Consider the following 12,163-nt stretch of genomic DNA (forward strand, 5'->3'; position numbering starts at 1 on the left):
ATGCCACGTGTGTCTCTATCCCTCCCATCCACCCCCTGCTCATGCCCCGTGTCTCTCCCTCCCCCCACGCCCCTGCTCATGCCCCATGTGTCTCTCCCCTCACCCCCTACTCATGCCCTGTGTGTCTCTAGCCCTCCCACCCACCCCCCGGTCATGCCCCTAGCCCTCCCCCCCACCCCCCGCTCATGCCCCGTTTGTCTCTCTCCTCCCACCCACCCCCCGCTCATGCCCCGTGAGTCTCTATCCCTCCCACCTACCCCCCGTTCAAGCCCCGTGTGTCTCTATCCCTCCCACCCATCCCCCGCTCATGCCCCGTGTGTCTCTATCCCTCCCACCCACCCCCCGCTCATGCCCCGTGTGTGTCTCTCCCTCCCCCCCACTCCCGCTCATGCCCCGTGTGTATCTCTCCCTCCCGCTCACCCCCTCTCACCCCCGCTCATGCCTCGTTTGTCTCTCTCCCTCCCCCCACCCCCGCTCATGCCCCGTGTGTCTCTAGCCCTCCCACCCACCCCCCGCTCAAGCCACATGTGTCTCTAGCCCTCCCACCCACCCCCCTCATGTCCCGTGTGTCTCTAGCACTCCCACCCACCCACCGCTCATGCCCCGTGTGTCTCTAGCCCTCCCACCCACCCCCTGCTCATGCCCTGTGTGTCTCTAGCTCTCCCACCCCCCGCTCATGCCCCGTGTGTCTCTAGCCCTCCCAGCCACCCCCCGCTCATGCCCCGTGTGTCTCTAAACCTGCCACCCACCCCCTGCTCATTCCCCGTGTGTGTCTCTCCCTCCCCCCACCCCCTGCTCATTCCCACGTGTGTCTCTCCCCTCACCCCCACCCCCCCTCATGTCCCGTGTGTCTCTAGCCCTCCCACCCACCCACCGCTCATGCCCCGTGTGTCTCTAGCCCTCCCACCCACCCCCTGCTCATGCCCTGTGTGTCTCTAGCCCTCCCAGCCACCCCCCGCTCATGCCCCGTGTGTCTCTAAACCTGCCACCCACCCCCTGCTCATTCCCCGTGTGTGTCTCTCACTCCCCCCACCCCCTGCTCATTCCCCGTGTGTGTCTCTCCCTCCCCCCCACCCCCCGCTCATGCCTCGTGTGTCTCTCTACCTACCCTCCACCCCCGCTCATGCCTCGTGTGTCTCTCTCCCTCCCCCCACCCCCCGCTCATGCCCCGTGTGTCTCTAGTCCTCCCACCCACCCCCTGCTCATGCCTCGTGTGTCTATCTCCCTCTCCCCCACCCCCCGCTCATGCCCCGTGTGTCTCTAGCCCTCCCACCCACCCCCCGCTCATGCCTCGTGTGCTCTAGCCCTCCCACCCACCCCCTGCTCATGCCTTGTGTGTCTCTCTCCCTCCCCCCCGCTCATCCCCCGTGTGTCTCTCTCCCTCCCCCACCCCGCTCATGCCCCATGTGTGTCTCTCCCTCCCCTCTCCCCCGCTCATGCCCCGTGTGTGTCTCGACCTCCCCCCCACCCCCGCTCATGCCCCGTGTGTATCTCTATCTCCCGCCCCCCCGCTCATGCCCCGTGTGTCTCTAGCCCTCCCACCCACCCCCGCTCATGCCCCGTGTCTCTCTAGCACTCCCACCCACCCCCCGCTCCTGCCCCGTGTGTCTCTATCCCTCCTGACCACCCGCCGCTCATGCGCCGTGTGTCTCTATCCCTCCCGCCCACCCCCCGCTCATGCCCCGTGTGTCTCTCTCCCTCCCCCCACCCCAGCTCATGCACCGTGTGTCTCTATCCCTCCCGCCCACCCCCTGCTCATGCCCCGTGTGTCTCTATCCCTCCCGTCCCAGCCCCCGCTCATGCCCCGTGTGTCTCTCCCTCCCCCCACCCTGCTCATGCCCCGTGTGTCTCTATCCCTCCCGCCCACTCCCCGCTCATGCCCTGTGTGTGTCTCTCCCTCCCCCCACCCCCTGCTCATGCCCCGTTTGTCTCTCCCCTGACCCCCTACTCATGCCCCGTGTGTCTCTAGCACTCCCACCCACCCCCGCTCATGCCCTTAGCCCTCCCACCCACCCCCCGCTCATGCATGCCCCGTTTGTCTCTATCCCTCCCACCCCCCGCTCATGCCCTGTGTGTCTCTATCACTCCCACCCACCCCCCGCTCATGCCCCGTGTGTCTCTATAACTCCCACCCACCCCCCACGCATGCCCCGTGTGTCTCTCCCCCCACCCCTGCTCATGCCCCGTGTGTGTCTCTCCCTCCCCCCCACCCCCGCTCATGCCCCGTGTGTGTCTCTCTCTCCCCCCACCCCCGCTCATGCCCCGTGTGTCTCTCTCCCTCCCGCCCACCCCCTGATCATGCCCCGTGTGTCTCTCTCTCCCTCCCCCCACACCCGCTCATGCCCCGTGTGTCTCTCTCCCTCCCCCCCACCCCTGCTCATGCCCCGTGTGTCTCTCTCCCTCCCCCCAACCCGCTCATGCCCCGTGTGTCTCTCTCCCTCCCCTCCACCCCCGCTCATGCCCCGTGTGTCTCTAGCACTCCCACTCACCCCCGCTCATGCCCTTATCCCTCCCACCCACCCCCCGCTCATGCATGCCCCGTTTGTCTCTATCCCTCCCACTCGCTCATGCCCCGTGTGTCTCTATCACTCCCACCCACCCCCCGCTCATGCCCCGTGTGTCTCTATAACTCCCACCCACCCCCCACTCATGCCCCGTGTGTCTCTCCCCCCACCCCCGCTCATGCCCCGTATGTGTCTCTCCCTCCCCCCCACCCCCGCTCCTGCCCCGTGTGTGTCTCTCCCCCCCGCCCCCGCTCATGCCCCGTGTGTGTCTCTCCCTCCCGCCCAACCCCCGCTCATGCCCCGTGTGTGTCTCGACCTCCCGCCCATCCCCCGCTCATGCCCCGTGTGTCTCTCTCCCTCCCCCCACCCCCGCTCATGCCCCGTGTGTCTCTCGAGCCTCCCCCCCACCCCCGCTCATGCCCCCTGTGTCTCTCTCCCTCCCCCGCACCCTCGCTCATGCCCCGTGTGTCTCTCTCCCTCCCGCCCACCCCCGCTCACCCCCCGGTCATGCCCCGTATGTCTCTAGCCCTCCCACCCACCCCCCGCTCATGCCACATGTGTCTCTAGCCCTCCCACCCACCCCCCTCTCATGCCCCTATCCCTCCCACCCACCCGCCGCTCATGCCCCGTTTATCTCTCCCCTCCCACCCCCCCGCTCATGCCCCGTGTGTCTCTATCCCTCCCACCCACCCCCCGCTCATGGCCTGTGTGTCTCTATCCCTCCCACCCACCCCCGCTCATGCCCCGTGTGTCTCTCCCCTCACCCCCTACTCATGCCCTGTGTGTCTCTAGCCCTCCCACCCACCCCCGCCCGCTCATGCCCCTAGCCCTCCCACCCACCCCCGCTCATGCCCCGTGTGTCTCTCTCCCTCCCCCCCACCCCCGCTCATGCCCTGTGTGTCTCTATCCATCCTGCCCACCGGCCGCTCATGCCCCGTGTGTCTCTATCCCTCCCGCCCACCCCCCGCTCATGCCCCGTGTGTCTCTCTCCCTCCCCCCACCCCAGCTCATGCACTGTGTGTCTCTATCCCTCCCGCCCACCCCCTGCTCATGCCCCGTGTGTCTCTATCCCTCCCGTCCCAGCCCCCGCTCATGCCCCGTGTGTCTCTCCCTCCCCCCACCCTGCTCATGCCCCGTGTGTCTCTATCCCTCCCGCCCACCCCCCGCTCATGTCCTGTGTGTGTCTCTCCCTCCCCCCACCCCCTGCTCATGCCCCGTTTGTCTCTCCCCTGACCCCCTACTCATGCCCCGTGTGTCTCTAGCACTCCCACCCACCCCCACTCATGCCCTTAGCCCTCCCACCCACCCCCCGCTCATGCATGCCCCGTTTGTCTCTATCCCTCCCACCCCCCGCTCATGCCCCGTGTGTCTCTATCACTCCCACCCACCCCCCGCTCATGCCCCGTGTGTCTCTATAACTCCCACCCACCCCCCACTCATGCCCCGTGTGTCTCTCCCCCACCCCTGCTCATACCCTGTGTGTGTCTCTTCCTCCCCCCCACCCCTGCTCCTGCCCTGTGTGTGTCTCTCCCCCCCACCCCCGCTCATGCCCCGTGTGTGTCTCTCCCTCCTGCTCAACCCCCGCTCATGCCCCGTGTGTGTCTCTCCCTCCCCCCCACCCCCGCTCATGCCCCGTATGTGTCTCTCTCTCCCCCCCACCCCCGCTCATGCCCCGTGTGTCTCTCTCCCTCCCGCCCACCCCCCGCTCATGCCCCGTGTGTCTCTCTCCCTCCCCCCACACCCGCTCATGCCCCGTGTGTCTCTCTCCCTCCCCCCCACCCCCGCTCATGCCCCGTGTGTCTCTCTCCCTCCCCCCACCCCGCTCATGCCCCGTGTGTCTCTCTCCCTCCCCCCCACCCCCGCTCATGCCCCGTGTGTCTCTAGCACTCCCACCCACCCCCGCTCATGCCCTTAGCCCTCCCACCCACCCCCCGCTCATGCATGCCCCGTTTGTGTCTGTCCCTCCCACCCCCCGCTCATGCCCCGTGTGTCTCTATCACTCCCACCCACCCCCCGCTCATGCCCCGTGTGTCTCTATAACTCCCACCCACCCCCTACTCATGCCCCGTGTGTCTCTCCCCCCACCCCTGCTCATGCCCCGTGTGTGTCTCTCCCTCCCCCCCACCCCCGCTCCTGCCCCGTGTGTGTCTCTCCCCCCCACCCCCGCTCATGCCCCGTGTGTGTCTCTCCCTCCCGCCCAACCCCCGCTCATGCCCCGTGTCTGTCTCTCCCTCCCCCCCACCCCCGCTCATGCCCCGTGTGTGTCTCTCCCTCCCCCCCACCCCCGCTCATGCCCCGTGTGTCTCTCTACCTCCCCCCCACACCTGCTCATGCCCCATGTGTCTCTCTCCCTTCCCACACCCCCGCTCATGCCCCGTGTTGGTGGCCAGCGGAGGGCCGAGGAGCGGGATCTGCCGCATGAACTCATGACCGTGCGGCATGTCTGTGTTATTGTTTGTCCCCCCCACCCCCCGCTCATGCCCCATGTGTCTCTATCCCTCCCGCCCACCCCCCTCTCATGCCCGGTGTGTGTCTCTCCCTCCCCCCACCCCCGCTCATGCCCCGTGTGTGTCTCGCCCTCCCCCCACCCCCGCTCATGCCCCGTGTGTGTCTCGACCTCCCACCCATCCCCCGCTCATGCCCCGTGTGTCTCTCTCCCTCCCCCCCACCCCCGCTCATGCCCCGTGTGTCTCTCGAGCCTCCCCCCACCCCCGCTCATGCCCCCTGTGTCTCTCTCCCTCCCCCGCACCCTTGCTCATGCCCCGTGTGTCTCTCTCCCTCCCGCCCACCCCCCGCTCACCCCCCGCTCATGCCCCGTGTGTCTCTAGCCCTCCCACCCACCCCCCGCTCATGCCACGTGTGTCTCTAGCCCTCCCACCCACCCCCCGCTCATGCCCCTATCCCTCCCACCCACCCGCCGCTCATGCCCCATTTGTCTCTCCCCTCCCACCCCCCCGCTCATGCCCCGTGTGTCTCTATCCCTCCCACCCACCCCCCGCTCATGGCCTGTGTGTCTTTATCCCTCCCACCCACCCCCCGCTCATGCCCCGTGTGTCTCTCCCCTCACCCCCTACTCATGCACTGTGTGTCTCTAGCCCTCCCACCCACCCCCGCTCATGCCCCGTGTGTCTCTATCCCTCCCGCCCACCCCTCGCTCATGCCCCGTGTGTCTCTCTCCCTCCCCCCACCCCAGCTCATGCACCGTGTGTCTCTATCCCTCCCGCCCACCCCCTGCTCATGCCCCGTGTGTCTCTATCCCTCCCGTCCCAGCCCCCGCTCATGCCCCGTGTGTCTCTCCCTCCCCCCACCCTGCTCATGCCCCGTGTGTCTCTATCCCTCCCGCCCACCCCCCGCTCACGCCCTGTGTGTGTCTCTCCCTCCCCCACCCCCTGCTCATGCCCCGTTTGTCTCTCCCCTGACCCCCTACTCATGCCCCGTGTGTCTCTAGCACTCCCACCCACCCCCGCTCATGCCCTTAGCCCTCCCACCCACCCCCCGCTCATGCATGCCCCGTTTGTCTCTATCCCTCCCACCCCCCGCTCATGCCCCGTGTGTCTCTATCACTCCCACCCACCCCCCGCTCATGCCCCGTGTGTCTCTATAACTCCTACCCACCCCCCACACATGCCTTGTGTGTCTCTCTCCCTCCACCCCACCCCCCGCTCATGCCTTGTGTGTCTCTCTCCCTCTCCCCCACCCCCCCGCTCATGCCTCGTGTGTCTCTCTCCCTACCCCCCACCCCCCGCTCATGCCCCGTGTGTCTCTAGCCCTCCCACCCACCCCCCGCTCATGCCCCATGTGTCTCTATCCCGAAGCACCCACCCCCCGCTCTTGCCCCGTGTGTCTCTAACCCTCCCACCCACCCCCCGCTCATGCCCCGTGTGTCTCTATTCCGCCCACCCATCCCCCGCTCATGCCCCGTGTGTCTCTCTCCCTCCCCCCCACCCCCGCTCATGCCCCGTGTGTCTCTCGAGCCTCCCCCCACCCCCGCTCATGCCCCCTGTGTCTCTCTCCCTCCCCCGCACCCTCGCTCATGCCCCATGTGTCTCTCTCCCTCCCGCCCACCCCCGCTCACCCCCCGCTCATGCCCCGTGTGTCTCTAGCCCTCCCACCCACCCCCCGCTTATGCCACGTGTGTCTCTAGCCCTCCCACCCACCCCCCGCTCATGCCCCTATCCCTCCCACCCACCCGCCGCTCATGCCCTGTTTGTCTCTCCCCTCCCACCCCCCCGCTCATGCCCCGTGTGTCTCTATCCCTCCCACCCACCCCCCGCTCATGGCCTGTGTGTCTCTATCCCTCCCACCCACCCCCCGCTCATGCCCCGTGTGTCTCTCCCCTCACCCCCTACTCATGCACTGTGTGTCTCTAGCCCTCCCACCCACCCCCGCTCATGCCCCGTGTGTCTCTATCCCTCCCGCCCACCCCTCGCTCATGCCCCGTGTGTCTCTCTCCCTCCCCCCACCCCAGCTCATGCACCGTGTGTCTCTATCCCTCCCGCCCACCCCCTGCTCATGCTCCGTGTGTCTCTATCCCTCCCGTCCCAGCCCCCGCTCATGCCCCGTGTGTCTCTCCCTCCCCCACCCTGCTCATGCCCCGTGTGTCTTTATCCCTCCCGCCCACCCCCCGCTCACGCCCTGTGTGTGTCTCTCCCTCCCCCACCCCCTGCTCATGCCCCGTTTGTCTCTCCCCTGACCCCCTACTCATGCCCCGTGTGTCTCTAGCACTCCCACCCACCCCCGCTCATGCCCTTAGCCCTCCCACCCACCCCCCGCTCATGCATGCCCCGTTTGTCTCTATCCCTCCCACCCCCCGCTCATGCCCCGTGTGTCTCTATCACTCCCACCCACCCCCCGCTCATGCCCCGTGTGTCTCTATAACTCCTACCCACCCCCCACTCATGCCTTGTGTGTCTCTCTCCCTCCACCCCACCCCCCGCTCATGCCTTGTGTGTCTCTCTCCCTCTCCCCCACCCCCCGCTCATGCCTCGTGTGTCTCTCTCCCTACCCCCCACCCCCCGCTCATGCCCCGTGTGTCTCTAGCCCTCCCACCCACCCCCCGCTCATGCCCCATGTGTCTCTATCCCGAAGCACCCACCCCCCGCTCTTGCCCCGTGTGTCTCTAACCCTCCCACCCACCCCCCGCTCATGCCCCGTGTGTCTCTATTCCGCCCACCCATCCCCCGCTCATGCCCCGTGTGTCTCTATCCCTCCCACCCACCCCCCGCTCATGCCCCGTGTGTCTCTATACCTCCCAACCACCCCCCGCTCATGCCCCGTGTGTCTCTCTTCCTCCCCCCACCCCCGCTCATGCCCCATGTGTCTCTATCCCTCCCCCCAACCCCCGCTCATGCCCCGTGTATCTCTCTCTCTCCACCCCACCCCCGCTCATGCCCCGTGTGTCTCTCTCCCTCTCCCCCCACCCCCCTCATGCCCTGTGTGTGTCTCTCCCTCCACCCCACCCCCGCTCATGCCCCGTGTGTCTCTCTCCCTCCCGCTCACCTCCCGCTCACCACCCGCTCATGCCTCGTGTGTCTCTCTCCCTCCCCCCACCCCCGCTCATGCCCCGTATGTCTCTAGTCCTCCCACCCACCCCCCGCTCATGCCCTGTGTGTCTCTAGCCCTCCCTCCCACCCCCGCTCATGCCCCGTGTGTCTCTAGCCCTCCCACCTGCCCACCGCTCATACCCCGTGTGTCTCTAGACCTCCCACCCACCCCCCGCTCATGCCCTGTGTGTCTCTAGCCCTCCCACCCCCCGCTCATGCCCCGTGTGTCTCTAGCCCTGCCACCCACCCCCCGCTTATGCCCTGTGTGTCTCTAGCCCTCCCACCCACCCCCACTCATGTCCCATGTGTCTCTAGCCCTCCCACCCACCCACCGCTCATGCCCCATGTGTCTCTAGCCCTCCCACCCACCCCCCGCTCATGCCCCGTGTGTCTCTAGCCTTTCCACCCACCCCCCGCTCATGCCCCGTGTGTCTCTCTCCCTCCCCCCACACCATTCTCATGCCCCGTGTGTCTCTATCCCTCCCGCCCACCCCCCGCTCATGCTCCGTGTGTCTCTCTCCCTCCCCCCACCCCTGCTCATGCCCCGTGTGTCTCTCCCCTCACCCCCTACTCATGCCCCGTGTGTCTCTAGCCCTCCCACCCACCCCCCGCTCATGCCCCTAGCCCTCCCACCCATCCCCCGCTCATGCCCTGTTTGTCTCTCCCTTCCCACCCACCCCCCGCTCATGCCCCATGTGTCTCTATCCCGAAGCACCCACCCCCCGCTCTTGCCCCGTGTGTCTCTAACCCTCCCACCCACCCCCCGCTCATGCCCCGTGTGTCTCTATTCCGCCCACCCATCCCCCGCTCATGCCCCGTGTGTCTCTATCTCTCCCACCCACCCCCCGCTCATGCCCCGTGTGTCTCTATACCTCCCAACCACCCCCCGCTCATGCCCCGTGTGTCTCTCTTCCTCCCCCAACCCCCGCTCATGCCCCGTGTGTCTCTATCCCTCCCCACAACCCCCGCTCATGCCCTGTGTATCTCTCTCCCTCCCCCCACCCCCGCTCATGCCCCGTGTGTCTCTCTCCCTCTCCCCCCACCCCCCTCATGCCCTGTGTGTGTCTCTCCCTCCACCCCACCCCCGCTCACGCCCCGTGTGTCTCTCTCCCTCCCGCTCACCTCCCGCTCACCAGCCGCTCATGCCTCGTGTGTCTCTCTCCCTCCCCCCACCCCCGCTCATGCCCCGTATGTCTCTAGTCCTCCCACCCACCCCCCGCTCATGCCCTGTGTGTCTCTAGTCCTCCCTCCCACCCCCGCTCATGCCCCGTGTGTCTCTAGCCCTCCCACCCGCCCACCGCTCATACCCCGTGTGTCTCCAGCCCTCCCACCCACCCCCCGCTCATGCCCTGTGTGTCTCTAGCCCTCCCACCCCCCGCTCATGCCCCGTGTGTCTCTAGCCCTCCCACTCACCCCCCGCTTATGCCCCGTGTGTCTCTAGCCCTCCCACCCCCCCAGCTCATGCCCCGTGTGTGTCTCTCCCTCCCCTCACCCCCTGCTCATTCCCACGTGTCTCTCCCCTCACCCCCCGCTCATGCCTCGTGTGTCTCTCTCCCTCCCCCCCACCCCTCGCTCATGCCTCGTGTGTCTCTCTCCCTCCCCCACCCCCACCCCCCCCTCATGCCTCGTGTGTCTCTCTCCCTCCCCCCCACCCCCTGCTCATGCCCTGTGTGTCTCTAGCCCTCCCGCCCACCCCCGCTCATGCCTCGTGTGTCTCTAGCCCTCCCACCCGCCCACCGCTCATACCCCGTGTGTCTCCAGCCCTCCCACCCACCCCCCGCTCATGCCCTGTGTGTCTCTAGCCCTCCCACCCCCCGCTCATGCCCCGTGTGTCTCTAGCCCTCCCACCCACCCCCCGCTTATGCCCCGTGTGTCTCTAGCCCTCCCACCCCCCCAGCTCATGCCCCGTGTGTGTCTCTCCCTCCCCTCACCCCCTGCTCATTCCCACGTGTCTCTCCCCTCACCCCCCGCTCATGCCTCGTGTGTCTCTCTCCCTCCCCCCACCTCCCGCTCATGCCTCGTGTGTCTCTCTCCCTCTCCCCCACCCCCCCTCATGCCTCGTGTGTCTCTCTCCCTCCCCCCCACCCCCTGCTCATGCCCTGTGTGTCTCTAGCCCTCCCGCCCACCCCCGCTCATGCCTCGTGTGTCTCTAGCCCTCCCACCCACCCCCTGCTCATTCCCCGTGTGTCTCTATCCCTCCCACCCACCCCCCGCTCATGCCCCGTGTGTCTCTATACCTCCCACCCACCCCCCGCTCATGCCCTGTGTGTCTCTCTCCCTCCCCCCACCCCCGCTCATGCCCCGTGTGTCTCTCTCCCAAGCGCCCACCCCACGCTCATGCCCCGTGTGTCTCTCTCCCTCCCCCCCACCCCCGCTCATGCCCCGTGTGTCTCTATCCCTCCCACCCACTCCCCGCTCATGCCCCGTGTGTCTCTATCCCTGCCACCCACCCCCCGCTCATGCCCCGTGTGTCTCTATCCCTCCCACCCACCCCCCGCTCATGCCCCGTGTGTCTCTATAGCTCCCACCCACCCCCTGCTCATGGCCCGTGTGTCTCTCTCCCTCCACCCAACCCCGCTCATGCCCCGTGTGTCTCTCTCCCTCCACCCACGCTCATGCCCCGTGTGTCTCTATAGCTCCCACCCACCCCCCGCTCATGGCCCGTGTGTCTCTCTCCCTCCACCCACCCCCGCTCATGCCCCGTGTGTCTCTATCCCTCCCGCCCACCCCCCGCTCATGCCCCGTGTGTCTCTCTCCCTCCCACCCAACCCCGCTCATACCCCGTGTGTCTCTAGCCCTCCCACCCCCGCTCATGCCCCGTGTGTCTCTTGCCCTCCCACCCACCCCCCGCTCATGCCCCGTGTGTCTCTAGCCCTCCCACCCACCCACCGCTCATACCCCGTGTGTCTCTAGCCCTCCCACCCACCCCCCGCTCATGCCCTTTGTGTCTCTAGCCCTCCCACCCCCGCTCATGCCCCGTGTGTCTCTTGCCCTCCCACCCACCCCCCGCTCATGCCCCGTGTGTCTCTAGCCCTCCCACCCACCCACCGCTCATACCCCGTGTGTCTCTAGCCCTCCCACCCACCCCCCGCTCATGCCCTTTGTGTCTCTAGCCCTCCCACCCCCGCTTATGCCCCGTGTGTCTCTATAGCTCCCACCCACCCCCCGCTCATGGCCCGTGTGTCTCTCTCCCTCCACCCACCCCCGCTCATGCCCCGTGTGTCTCTATCCCTCCCGCCCACCCCCCGCTCATGCCCCATGTGTCTCTCTCCCTCCCACCCAACCCCGCTCATACCCCGTGTGTCTCTAGCCCTCCCACCCCCGCTCATGCCCCGTGTGTCTCTTGCCCTCCCACCCACCCCCCGCTCATGCCCCGTGTGTCTCTAGCCCTCCCACCCACCCACCGCTCATACCCCGTGTGTCTCTAGCCCTCCCACCCACCCCCCGCTCATGCCCTTTGTGTCTCTAGCCCTCCCACCCCCGCTCATGCCCCGTGTGTCTCTTGCCCTCCCACCCACCCCCCGCTCATGCCCCGTGTGTCTCTAGCCCTCCCACCCACCCACCGCTCATACCCCGTGTGTCTCTAGCCCTCCCACCCACCCCCCGCTCATGCCCTTTGTGTCTCTAGCCCTCCCACCCCCGCTTATGCCCCGTGTGTCTCTATAGCTCCCACCCACCCCCCGCTCATGGCCCGTGTGTCTCTCTCCCTCCACCCACCCCCGCTCATGCCCCGTGTGTCTCTATCCCTCCCGCCCACCCCCGCTCATGCCCCATGTGTCTCTCTCCCTCCCACCCAACCCCGCTCATACCCCGTGTGTCTCTAGCCCTCCCACCCCCGCTCATGCCCCGTGTGTCTCTTGCCCTCCCACCCACCCCCGCTCATGCCCCGTGTGTCTCTAGCCCTCCCACCCACCCACCGCTCATACCCCGTGTGTCTCTAGCCCTCCCACCCACCCCCCGCTCATGCCCTTTGTGTCTCTAGCCCGCCCACCCCCGCTCATGCCCCGTGTGTCTCTTGCCCTCCCACCCACCCCCCGCTCATGCCCCGTGTGTCTCTAGCCCTCCCACCCACCCACCGCTCATACCCCGTGTGTCTCTAGCCCTCCCACCCACCCC

Source organism: Ambystoma mexicanum, chromosome 2q (assembly GCF_040938575.1).
Source record: "Ambystoma mexicanum isolate Mex_15411 chromosome 2q, UKY_AmexF1_1, whole genome shotgun sequence".
In the NCBI taxonomy this organism is placed as follows: Eukaryota; Metazoa; Chordata; class Amphibia; order Caudata; family Ambystomatidae; genus Ambystoma; species Ambystoma mexicanum.